This window comes from Tupaia chinensis, unplaced genomic scaffold, assembly GCF_000334495.1.
Source record: "Tupaia chinensis unplaced genomic scaffold, TupChi_1.0 Scaffold000271_1, whole genome shotgun sequence".
In the NCBI taxonomy this organism is placed as follows: Eukaryota; Metazoa; Chordata; class Mammalia; order Scandentia; family Tupaiidae; genus Tupaia; species Tupaia belangeri.
Window position 1 is genome coordinate 2,514,973 of NW_006159752.1, and position 13,798 is coordinate 2,528,770.

The 13,798-nt window shown below is 38.3% G+C and overlaps 2 pseudogenes; one reads left to right on the forward strand and one right to left on the reverse strand.

The window, feature by feature from the left end:
* Positions 1-2,658: 2,658 nt before the first annotated feature.
* On the reverse strand, positions 2,659-4,307 carry LOC102502508 (thioredoxin-dependent peroxide reductase, mitochondrial pseudogene; annotated as a pseudogene).
* Positions 4,308-7,124: 2,817 nt separating this feature from the next.
* On the forward strand, positions 7,125-10,053 carry LOC102502940 (dnaJ homolog subfamily C member 2 pseudogene; annotated as a pseudogene).
* The last annotated feature ends 3,745 nt before the right edge of the window (positions 10,054-13,798 follow it).

A 13,798-nucleotide genomic window follows, 5' to 3' on the forward strand; every position in this document is an offset into this window, starting at 1 on the left:
TTTACCAAGAGCCTAGTTAAAAAATGATCATATAAAACAAAAAGATTCTTTATGGGTGTACTTTTTAGTTAATTGCAGTCTTCCACATGGAACTGAAACACACTTAAACCACCACAGCAGTTTTTTTATTTTCTGGATCTATCATAAAGCATGAAGTACTACTGTAAGAAGCCAATGTATACTGTGCTGCTTGTGGACTTTTGTTTAAGGCACCACTGAAATCAAAATACATCTTGGCTATACATCTCCTGAGTTACCAGTCTAGTAACCTTATCAAAAATAAGATTGGCAGGCCCAGCCACAGTAGTGTGAACTGTCTTACTGCTTCAAAATCTTACTTTTCTTCATACAGTAGATGCTTACCCAGTACGTTTAAAGGGAAATTCCAGTCCAATCAATCGACAAGGCTTTGTACCTCCTAAATACTACCCAAATCACAGATAATTGAAACAACTATTAAAATGAGAACTGGGGAGAAAAAGTCACCTACTTAATAGTGGGATGGAAAGTGGAAGCTACCGAAGAATGAGAAGACTCAGAACAGAAGATAGGTCAGTACTCTTGCAAGGAGAAAGTCCCTACTTAGGACAGTTTAGCCACAATGTATATGTATATAATGCTTTCATCCTCATTTGTGGGATGGGAACTGTTAAAAGAGGTTGAGACACCAAGCATTGCTGAGGTCTACTATGCTGAGGCCCCTTTCTGAGTTTCTCAACTCAGCATTCCAGATGTCATCTAATTCCGCTGAGTATTCCAAATGCAGGTTGTATACTGGATACCTGAATTTCATCATGGGAAATTCTGATTCAAGACTGAGGTTGCTCACACATCAGTTTGTTTTTAAAAGCTGAATCCACTGCACAGCTAGGACTGAGACCTGGCCTCCCTTGTCAGACACTGTTGAGTTCTATCCTTTATAACCCTTTAGTCACCAAATTTAAGAGTTACCTGGCACCTCTCCAAGCACGGTAGCTAAGCTACCAGTTATCAGCCTTATAAAGGAGGGTTTCTTGTCTCCTCACTCACCCTCACGTCCCCCCACTTCTGGCCCACATACTAGTGAGCAAAACCAATTACACATCCTGACAACAAGAAAATACAAACTAAAAGATACTACCTGTCCTCATGGAGTTTATATGCTAGTGAAGGACAACAATGTGTGTGTGTGTGTGTTCCTTTGTGTTATCTTCCACTGCACTTTATACAAACCCATTTTAGTGCTGGAGTTTGTAAACAGTTTGGGAGAGAAGCAGAGTTAAGAATGAATGCATCTAAATATCATCATCTAGTCCACATATTCCATCTTCTACATGATATGAGAAATTTTATGGCACAACTGAAATCCAAATACATTCTGGCTATGCATCTCCCTGATGTTGCAGTTTAGTAACCTTATCAATAAGATTGCAGGCCCAGCCACAGTAGTGCATACTGAGCGCTGCTGCTCACCAGGCTGAAGCCATACAGGAGGCCTGGGTTCCATTCCCATCCATCCTAAAAGGCAGGTGCTGTGGCTTGCGCCTGTAGTCCCAGTTACTTGGAAGACCAAGGCAAGAGGATCTAACACAAGGCCCTATCTAAAGTACACATGTACACACACACACACACACACACACACCCAATAAGATGGGATTAAAATCACTAACCAAAGATAAAGCTCTCCACACCCTAACCTATTTTGATTGCTCATATTTTTAGATTAGGTCATTTGAATTGTTTTAGGTTCACTGACTCATTATTATTGCCACAGTACTGTCTGTCATTTTTTGTTTCAAACACTATTTTCCACTTCTAGAATTTTCATCAGATCTTTAATTATTGATAAGATTCTTTATCTCTGCTGTGGTCTTTTACCCATCATGAGGATTTTTTGAGTGGGACACAGAATGTTTTTTAAATCTGTCTATTAATTTCAACATCTGGGTCATTTGGGAATCATTCTCCACTGGTTGACTTCTCTTTTGAGAATATATATATTCTTTTCTATATATGTTTCTTTATGTATCTATTCATATAATTGATTGGTATCCTGAACATTGTAGAAACTGTAGGTTTTGTTTTCTTCCTCTGAAGAATTTTGATTTAATAAGCAGTTAACTTGGTTGACCTCAAGCTTCAAATTCTGTCTCCTTGCAATAGACATAGGTAAAACCTCTCTTTAGTTCTCATCATTTTATCTGGATTATTTGAAGTCAGTCATAAACATGGAGTTCTGGGATCAGTATGAGAATTGAGGCTCGCACTTGAAATTTCAAGATTTCCTTTTCTTTTTTAGATTCTTAGGTCACTCTAATCTTTGTCTTCCAATTCATTCAGCTAGTAAGACAGCCTATAGGCTGTTATATGAGCTTTTATTATTTTTAATGACACTGACACGAGCTTGCCCTAAGATACTAAAAAGATGTTAAGAATACAGTTCCTCGGGACCAGCAGATGGTGTAATGTTTACATTGCTGGACTCCCACATAGTCAACTCCAACTGCAGTTTGAGTCTCAGACCAGGCAGCTTAAAACTCATGCTTAAAACATGTGCTTAAAACAAAAGGAGAATGGAGGAGAGGGGATTGTGGCATGGCCGTCCCAACAGGGGTGGTTTCTTGCTTGCTTTCTCTCTTTTTTTAGTGAGTGCAAGCGTCCTATAGCAAAAATCTCTCTTAAAAAAAGTAATACAGTTCCTGGCTGGCCCCATGGTATAGTGGATAGGTGGTATGCACATGGCCAGTTATGGCTTGAATCTCAGCCCTGTTGGCTTGAAGGATGTGAGAACATGTATACACAAAATCCTGATGGAAGAGAGGAAAAAAAGATAGCATGACAATCGCTGCTTGAGAGATTGTTGCTCTATCCCTCCTTCCTTCCCTCCTCTCTCTGGTGAGCACACGTATACCCTCTGCCAGTAAAAATAATTCCTTTCTTAAGAGAACTCCCTTCTAACTTATGCCTGCTTTTGGTCGCTCTTCATTACCTTCAGATAAATTTTTTAGAATATTTTGTACAAATTTTAATTTTTTGGCAAATGCTTCATGACTCCATTGGGGTCAATTATGAAGAGACCTCTTAGTGCAAGACCAGGACCTTCCAACAGCATACCATATTCTCGAGAGATTTGTTTAGTTAAATTTAACAGTGTGATGTCCATGTGGCCCAAACTGCCATTTTTCCTTGGTGTATTTGTCCAGGCAAGATGGCTAAAGTGAGAGTCCAGTGAAACTGCAACAGCTTCACAGTTTGCATCATGAAATTCATTCAGTTGTCACTAAAAGCAATGTCTGTAGGACACACAATGGTGAAATCCAAAGGATAGAAGAAAAGCACCAAATATTTCCCCTTAAAGTCATCAAGACTTAAGTCTTTGAACTCTCCCTTGACAACTGTACCCTTAAAATCGGGCGCATATTGGGTGACGACAGGCACCTGGTATGAGGAACTGGCACAAAAGTCAAACTTTGCTTGTCCAAAACCAGACCACAATAGGTTTGTCAAGCAAGTTCTTCCAGAAGCTGCAGGTCTAAAGGCTGCAGAGGCCGAAATGCCTCCCAAGGAATGGTGCTCACATGTGAGCAACCAAGACCCGGAGTAAGGCCTCAGCCACAGCCATCCTCAGTGCACACAGGAGCCACCTAAAAAGATGTTTGCTATAGGGCATCAGCACTTGCTGGTGAGACAGATACAGAAAATGAGAAATCATCCCCCAGGGAGAAAGCCATGCCACCATCCCTTCTCCATTCGCCTCTTGGGTTTTGGGCATGTGCGTGCACGTACCTGGCATGAGTTTTAAGTCACCGCATCTGGGACTCCAACAGCGGTTGACTGTGCCTGCTGAGTCCCTAGTGTGAGTTTCAAGCTGCCGGGTCCCAGATTTGAATCATGATTGACTATATGGGAGTCCAATGCCTTAACCACTACACCAACTGTTCCTCTTAAGTCAGTACATCATACATCATAAAATAGGCCTGAATACCAAAAATGGACTCTTCAAGTCAGATAACCCAGTTCCTAAGTCAGCACTCATGTAAACTCTAATCATTGCATGGCTTATCATCAACTCAGTATTATAAGAATTACATTTATAAGGTAGTTCTAAACCTATGACACTGAAAAACATATTAACATATGCCAGCTTAATACTATGTTTTATTAACCAAATTTTACATGATAGTTTTCCTACTGGGATAAAAATATCAAAAATGACTTCCTTTTTATGATACTGTTCCTTCACGATGTCATCATAATATTTGCCTGAGTGGTTTACCGCAGGTAAGCACCATCCTAATATTTTCAGACTTGCGAATGTTGAAGTCCATTTCGTTTAGTGAAAAGATCAGAAACAAAATGAGGAATGAATGCTTTTATTGCCCCTTCTCACCCACGTATTTATATTTTGGAGGTTTTTTTGGTTTTTTCAGGTTTTTTTTTGTTTTTGATTTTTGGTTTGTTTTTGTTTGTTTGTTTGTTTGTTTTATCATAGGGCACATGCATTCACTTGGGAGAGACAGAGAGAGACAGAGGACAGAGGAAAATGAGAAATCACACCCCACGTGGGATGGCCACACTGCAATCCCTTCTCCTCACATACACCTGGTGTGATTTTCAAGTCGTCAGGTCTGATACCCAAACCTTGATCAGCCATGTGGGAGTCTAGCGCCTTAACCATCACACTACATGCTGGCCCTATTTACAGTTTTTTGGTTCTTTTTTTTTATTTAGTGCATTTTTGTATGGACACAGGTGTTAAGGCAGATTTTTCTGTTTGACATTTCTTATGCACTGTACCCAAAGAAAATCTCTGGCACTGTTCAGCATCTTTCTGTTTAATTTTATGCCAATGGTTTGCTCTTAAATATTACCAAGGCTTATTTTCCATGATGGAGAAAAAAATAAACCTTTCATTGAGCCTTTAACATTTAGTGTTACCACTGCCTTCGCGTTTCATTTAAAAAGTGGGTTTTGTGAGCCAGTCAGTGGTGTGTTAAGGTAGCAGGATCCCACAAGGCCAACTGTATGGTTCAAGTCCCAGACCCAGAGGCTATGTGCACGTGTGCCAAATGTGCATACATGCCCAAGAATGGAGGAGAAGGGATTGAGGCATGGCCATCTCCCCTAGGGGAGTACTCTCACTTCCTCATTTTCTCTCGCTCTCTCTTCTCTCTCTCCAGCAAGTGCACATGCCCTATAGCAAATTTTTTTTTTTAATTTTAAAAAGTTTGTTTTCAGAATGCACAGCAAGGACTTACAGATGAAGATCCACAGGTGGTTAATTTTTCTTAGAATGTTTTGTACCTCTAATGATGTTTTGCAATCCTGTTCTGAGTGCAGCCACTAGAGGAAAGAATATAGCACTACTTGATTGTGTTTGTCTTTTCATCATGCAGTTGTTAATTCCGGCCCTTAGATACCACCTGGAATTGTATAGGAAAGAACAAAGAGCCGAAACATCTCTTATTCCTTTAGAGAGACGGAAGTAAGTACACAAAGACTCCAAGATAAGGAGTCTACTCATGACTTCTAGCCTTGGTTCCCCTCTGCAACCTGACAAAATTGAGTTTTGTAGTTGTAGTCACATAGGCAAGTCACATAGATTAGCTTCTAATCTCTATTCTTTATTATCCTTACGCTTATGCCTAAGTAGTATTCTCTGTTTCTTGGGGCTAAATATATTCCCTGAAGGCACTTAAAAAAAAAAAAAGCTGATAGCAGTAAAAAGCTAACGATATACTAAATTTATGTAAACCTACAATTAAGATACTAGTTTAGCAGACTGCTAGCCCAAAAGAAGATGAGGACAAAACAAAAAAGAAAACTGATGACTAATACCCCTGGTGAATATAAATGCAAAAATATTTTAAGGGATTATTTTATTTAACTTTACTTATTTATTAATTTGACTAGAGAGGGACAGAGTGAGAGAGAAGAAAAATGAGAAAGCAAGCCACCAGGTCTGGGACTCAAACCACAGTTGGCCATGTGAGAGTCCAGCACCCTTAATCATCATGCCACCTGCCAGCCCCAAATGTAAAAATCTTTAACAAAATACTAGCAAATGAAGTCCAACTGCACATTTAAAAAAAAAAAAAGTATATGCCATGACCAAGAAAGATTTATCCCTGAGATGTAAGGATGGTTCATCATACACAAAATAAATGTAATACAATATATTAACAGAAGGAAAAACAACTACACAAAATAAATGTAATACAATACATTAACCGAAGGAAAGATAACAATAATATGATCATATCAATTGATGGAGAAAAAGCATTTGATAAAATATGTTCTTTTATAATTAAGGTTTTTCAACAAACTAGATACTGATATATTTCTTAAAACAATAAAAGCTGTATATGACAAACCCACAGCTAGCAAATACTGAATGGGGAAACGTTGAAAGCTTTTTTACTTGGAACTGAAACAAGACAGGGATGTCCCCTTTCTCCACTTCTATTCAGTATAGTACTGGAAGTCCTAGCCTCTGTAGTCAGACAAGAGAATGAAATAAAAAGCATGCAAATAGGAAAGGAAGGTGTTAAATTGTTCCTATTTGCAAATGACATATGTATATACATAGAAAAACTTAAAAGAACTCACCCATATTTAGATCCAATAAATGAATTCAGTAAAGTCTTGGGATACAAAATAAACTTACAAAAATCTATAGCATTTTGGACACTAACAATGAACAAACTGAGACAGAAATAAGAAAAGCAGTACCATTTACAAGTCACACACACAATGCACATGCAAACATCTAGGAATAGATAAAACCTATGAAATGAAAGAGTGCTACTATGAAAATTATAAAAACTGAATAAATAAATGGAAAAAGATAAAATATTGAAAAGATATTCTTTGTCCATGAATTGGCAGAATTAATATACTTAAAATGTCAATATTTAGGGCCAGCAGGTAACATGGTGGTTAAGGTATTAGACTCCCACATGGCTGACCATGGTTCAAGTCCCTGACCCAGAGGCTTAAAAATCACACTGGGTATATGTGCATGTTTGATCAAAATCCAAAGAAGAGAATGGAGGAAAAGGGATTGCAGTGTGGCCATTACTTCTGAGGATTGATTTCTCATTTTTCTTCTCTCTCTCTCTGGTAGCACATGTGCCCTATGGCAAAATTCAAAATAAATAAATAAATAAATAAATAAATAAAAACATTACTTCACAAAGTGACATACAAGTTCAATTTCTATCAAAATACTAATGACATTCATCACAGAAATAGAAAAAATTCGCAAAATTTTTCTGGAATCATAAAAGACCCTATATCACCAAAACAAAACTATGCAGAAAGAATAAAGTTGGAGGTATATGGAAAATATATAGCCATAGTAACCAAAATAGCATGATACTGACAAAAAAAAAAAATTACAATTTGTGGAGAGTGTCCAATCTGAGAAAACATGGTGACCTGTAGATACATGCAGAAACGCTCTTCTGTGAGCTTCATTAGCATTGGCTATGAGAGTGATTGCATATGAAAACGCTATCTCCCTGTTGTTTTCTGTGACCTTCCTATTGTTGTCGATACCTGACACTGCAGGGCAGTATGAGGCTAAAGGAAGCCACATGTGTTTATCAGATTTTGCCCCAGAAAGATCAGAGAAATTACATGATGGCAGCCATTTTCACATCTTCGGACAATTTACATCCAAAAGCAACTGGCTTTGCAGTCCATTTCCTCTTCTCCCAATTTCTGCCCTTTCAAAGAATAAACCTGATCCTGGAAGTGCTTATTGGTAGTCTCCATGGCTGGGTCCTGGGAGACATAGAGCCAAGACATGAGGCTCTGAAGGAGAAGTAGAGCTGGAGGGGACGCTAGGTGCCCTCTGCCCTGGATGGGAACGGCTGCGTTCGTGGGGCTAACCCCAGCGCCATCATGCTGCTCCTGCCTAGCACGGTGGACAGCCAGGGTACCGCCATCACCCACTCTCTGACCTCTGGTACGTGCCCACCCAACTGCGGCTGAGTCCCTCATCCACAGCCCCTACCTCAGTCCTCCTCCTCAGCGACCCTGGGATCTGTCTACTCTTGACCCAGGCAACTACCTAGGGAACATGTGGGGCCATGTCTGTTTCTCTTTTGCTTCCCGCCATAAAGTATGCCTACCCTAGATTGAAAGGAACTGGAGGATAAGAAGGAATTATCAGAGGAATCAGAAGATGAAGAATTGCAGTAAGAAGAGTTTCCCATGCCGAAAACACTTGATCCCAAAGACTGGAAGAACCAAGATCATTATGCAGTTCTTGAACTTGGCCACATAAGATACAAAGCTACACAGAGACAGATCAAAGCAGCTCATAAAGCAATGGCTTTAAAACATCATCCAGACAAACAGAAAGCAGCTGGTGAACCAATAAAAGAAGGAGATAATGACTACTTCACTCGCATAACTAAAGCTTATGAAACGTTATCTGATCCAGTAAAAAGACGAGCATTTAACAGTGTAGATCCTACTTTTGATAACTCAGTTTCTTCTAAAAGTGATGCAAAGGACAATTTCTTCTAAGTGTTTTCCCCAGTGTTTGAAAGGAATATCAGATGGTCAAATTAAAAAAATGTCCCTAAACTTGGTGATATGAATTCACCATTTGAAGATGTGGATGCATTTTATTCTTTCTGGTATAATTTTGATCCTTGGAGAGAATTCTCATATTTAGATGAAGAAAAAGAAAAAGCAGAAAGTTGTGATGAGAGGAGATGGATAGAAAAGCAGAACAGAGCAACCAGAGCACAAAGAAGAAAAAAGAAGAAATGAACAGAATAAGAACATTAGCCGACAATGCATATAGTTGTGAAACAAGAATAAAAAATGTAAGGAATAGGAAAAAGCCAAGAACGAAGCAGAAAAGAAAGCAAAAGCCGAAGAAAAGCAGAAGGAGCAAGAAGCTAAAGAAAAAGACAAGCCAAATTAGAAGCTGCTCAGTTGGCTAAGGAGAAAGAAGTTAGACAGCAAGCATTGGCAAAGAAGGAGAAAGATGTTAAGAAAAAAAGCCATTAAAAAAGAAAGACAAAAACTTCTAAACTCATGCAAGTCCTGGAATCACTTTTCTGACAAGGCAGAGCGGGTTAAAATGATGGAAGAAGTGGGAAAACTTTGTGATCAGCTTGACCTGGCTAATTCACAGTGTTTGGATGAAACACTTCATCTACAAAAGGAGTAGGAAAGGCTACTTTGGAAAAACAGAAGGAATAAATGAGCAAATTAGAAAAGAGAAAGAGGAAGCTGAAGCTCGTATACAACAAGCATCTAAGAATGCAGAGAAGTCAATTGGCGGAAGTGGAAATGGCAGTAAAAATTGGTCAGAAGATGATCTGCAATTATTAATTAAGCTGTGAATCTCTTCCCTGCTGGAACAAATTCAAGAGGGGAAGTTATTGCTAACTACATGAACGTACATTCTTCCTCTGGAGTCAACAGAAGTGCCAAAGATGTTATTGGCAAAGAGAAGAGTCTCCAAAAACTTGACCTTCATCAAAAACATGACATATAAAGGCTTTGATAAGTTTAAAAAAGAACATGGGGTGGTACCTCAAGCCGATACTGCCACACCTTCAGAATGATTTGAAGGTCCATGCACAGATTTCACCCCTTGGACAAGAGAAGAACAGAAGCTTTTAGAACAGGCTTTGAAAACATACCCAGTAAATACACCTGAAAGATGGGGGAAAAAATAGCAGAAGCTGTGCCTGGCAGGACAAAGAAGGACTGCCTGAAACGTTACAAGGAACTCACTGAGATGGTAAAAGCTAAGAAAGCTGCTCAAGAACAAGTACTAAATGCAAGTAGAGCCAAGAAATGACTTCATGACAGTCTTTGTTATGTGTGCATTTTTATAATAAAACTGAAAATACTGTATACATTTTTCATTCTTAAAACTGTATTTAATGGTAATAATTTGAAAGTATGCTGCTTCCAATATAATTTCCTAGAGAATAAAGATCAACCATTTATATAAAACAACCTTCAAGGTGGTAATCTTACGCTTTGAAAGTATGGCACAATATTTCATTCAAATTTCCAAATAAATAATGTTCATTTTTATTTTTTTTCTTTATGGATTAATAGCCCAAAACTTACTCTCAGTTTTATAAATATATATGTTCAAAAAAAAGAATAAACATGAGGCTGATTCCTGGTTGCGGCTTACTCCACCAGAGGAGTCAGGCCCACCCCATCCTCTTTTTCTATACTTAGGTGTCTTTGTGTGTTTGTTGTGACATTTATTTCTAATCCACAGCCTTCCTCACTCAGAAAAACCTGTTCAGTCCAGCATGTCCTGACAACAATGAAACAGAATAGATAGTCCAGAAATAAACCCAACAGAAAGCCAGCTAATTTGTTGACAAAGCTCAGAAGGCAATTCAGTAGAGAAAACACAGTCTTTTCAATAAATGGTACCAAGAAAACTGGTTCTCCATTTGCAGAAGAACAAAGTATTTCTCCCATCTCATGATTTACAAAAAAATAAATAAATAAATAAAAGAAAGAAAGAAAGAAAGAAAGACCCTCAATGTGGATTGAATATTTAAATATAAAGGCCTAAACTATAAAACTACTTGGGGAAAACACATCGAAATACTGGAATAGGCCAAAAAGAAAAAAAAATCTTAAAATAAGATCCTTAATCCCATGTAGTTGACCGTGGTTCAAATCCCAGACCCAGTGGCTTCAACTCAGCTGGACACACGTGCATGCATGCCCAAGATCCCGAGAGGAGAATGGAGAAGGGACTGCAATGTGGCCAACCCCCCGGGAAGTGATTCCTTGCTTTCTGTCTCTCTGTCTTTCTGACGAGCATATGCACCCTATAGCAAAAACTTCTAAAAAAAAAAAAAAAAAAAAAAAAAAAAAAAAAAGACGACCCTTAAGTCTTGGATAACACCCAAAACAGACAAGCATGATTACATCAAACTATAGAGCAAAGGAATTAGTAAATTAAACAATCTACAAAATGGGAAAACATATTTGCAAACTATACTTCAGACAAGGGACTGCTAAGCAGAATATATATAAGGAAGTCAAACAACTCCCCTACAAAAACAAAAAGAAAACCAAACCCTCATAATCCAATTTTTAAAAATGGGCTATTGATCCTAACAGATAGTTCTCAAAGGGAGACATACGAATGACTAGAATGCATATGAGAAAAATGTTCACATCTCTTATAAGAAAACTGCAAATCAATACCACAATGAGATATCTTCTAACTCCCATCAGAATAACTATGATAAAACAGCAAAGAATAACAAGTGATAGCAAGGTTGTGGAGAAAAGGAAACCCTCATTCACTGTTGGTGGGCTTAGTATAGCCACTGTGGAAAATTGTATGAAATTTTCCTCAAAAATCTAAAAATAGAACTGTTCTGTGAACCAGTAATATCACTCTTGGGTATTTACCCAGGAGATCACTCTGATGGAGAAACATGTGCTCATCTTTGTTTATTGCAATATTATTCACAATAGCTAAGACATGAAAGCAACTTAAGTGCCCAGAAACCGATGACAGGATTAAGAAAATGTGGCACATATACATAATGAAATACTACTCCACCATCAAGAACAATGATATCCTGTTGTTTGACACAAAGAAGATATATCTAGAAGATATTATGCTAGGTAAAATAAGGCAAACACTTAATATATCAAATGTCTGTACTCTATGGCAGCAGTGAGGGACTTGGTGTCATAAAAGTACAGAGTGGTAGGTACTAAAAGCTGTATGAAGACTAGGGATGGGATGGGGTAGGAATTAAGGAGAAAATTACTAACAGACAGAAGAATACATATAAAGAAGTGGAATGGGTTACGGAATGTTGTTCCATAACAGAGTAAAAAATGTTGAAAATTCAATATATAATTCAAAGAAAAAAATAGTAAAACTATTATTGAATGTGCACAGCATGCTTGATGTCAAATAAGATGAATATGTGTATGTCCTTGATCTGATTATTATATAATGTATGCATTCTTTGAAGAAGCATACTGTACCCCAGAAATATGTACAACAAACCTTCATAAGGATGTGTAGAAAAAGAAACCTTAGTACACTGTTGGTGGAAATACAAATTGATAGAACCACTGTGGAAAACACTACCGAGTTCCTCAAAAACTAAAACTCGGGGACCAGCAGGTGGCATAGTGGTTAAGGCACTGGATTGTGGTTGAGTCCCAAGCCTGGCTGCTTGAAACACACGTCAGGCATGTGTGTGCATGCCCCAAAATCCCAAGAGGAGAACGGAAGAGAAGGGATTGCAGGGTGGCCACCTCCATGGGGAGTGATTTTTCACTCTCTGTCTCTCTGGCAAGCACACAAGCCCTATAGGAAAAATCTCTAAAAAGAATCTTTTTAAATAATGCTGTAATTGTTCCGTTGCTGGACTGCCACATGTCCAACCTGTCTTGAAACAGCCAAGTGCGCGTGCGTGCATGCCTGAAATCCCAAGAGAAGTATGGAGGAGAGAGGATTACCACGTCACAATCCTCATAAGGGAAGGAGGAGTGATTTTTCACTTTCTGTCTCTCTTTCTCCATCTCACTGGTGAGTGCAATCACCCTATAGCAAAAAAATCTCTCTTAAAAAAATATACATGATTCTGCCCTCTAACTTCCAGGCATATGTCTGAAAGAATTTAAATCAGAATTTTTTTTTTTTTTTTGGAGAGGTTTTTGCTATAGGTCGCGTGCGCTCGCCAGACAGACAGAGAGGGACAGAGAGACAGAAAGCAAGCAATCCCCCCCCAGGGGTGGATGGCCATCCCACAATCCTTCTCATCCGTTCTCCTCTCCAGATCTTGGGCACGCACGCACATGCACCCGGCGTGAATTTTAAGCCACCAGGTCCAGGACACGAACCGCGGTCGACTACATGGGAGTCCAGTGACATAGCCATTACACAAACTGCTAGTCCCTTAAATTAGGATCTTAAAGAGATATCTGGACTTTCTTGTTCAATGAGACATTATTTGCATTAACCAAAAGATACAGAAGCAGCCTAAATCTGTGTTGACAAATGAATGGATTAAAAATAATAATAAATGCATACAGTGGAATAATATTTGTCCTTAAAAATAGTAAAAATCTTGCACATTCGCTATAACATGGCAAAACTGGAGGACATTATGCTAACTGAAATGAGCCAGGTACACATTCTACACTGTACCATTTATACGATCAACCATAGAAATGAATCTGTGACTCACAGAATCAGAGCAAAGGTTGCCAGAGGCTGGAAGGAGGAAAATGGGCAGATATTTGTCAAAGGATACAAAGTTCCAGTTATACAAGTCCTATAGCTCTATATAGCATAGTGACTATAATTAATAATTCTGTATCGAATACCTAAAATTTCCCTCAGATGGCAGCTGGTCATGATTTTATAATGAAATAATAATAATAAATAAGAGATCAGGAAAGAACTTTTGGAGGTGATGAAGAGTTGAACCATGGTTCAAGTCCTGAAAGTGGCAGCTTGCTTTCACACTTTCCCTCTCTCCCTATGTGTGTGTCTCTCTCTGGTCAAATTAAGAATAATCATAAATAAAATTAAGTAAATAACTCTTTAAAAAATCCACCATGACTTTTCCGAAGGGTATTTTGTATTTTCATACGTGATCCTGACTAAATGAGGTATACGATAGTGGCCGATTTGATCATGCCTCCCGTATCATTACTCTTGACAGAACAATGAAATCCCTATAATTTTATGTTGGAGCATAAAAAATATAAAGAAAGAAAGAAAAATAAATAAATAAAGAAAGAAAACATATCTCAAATATACTGTGAAATA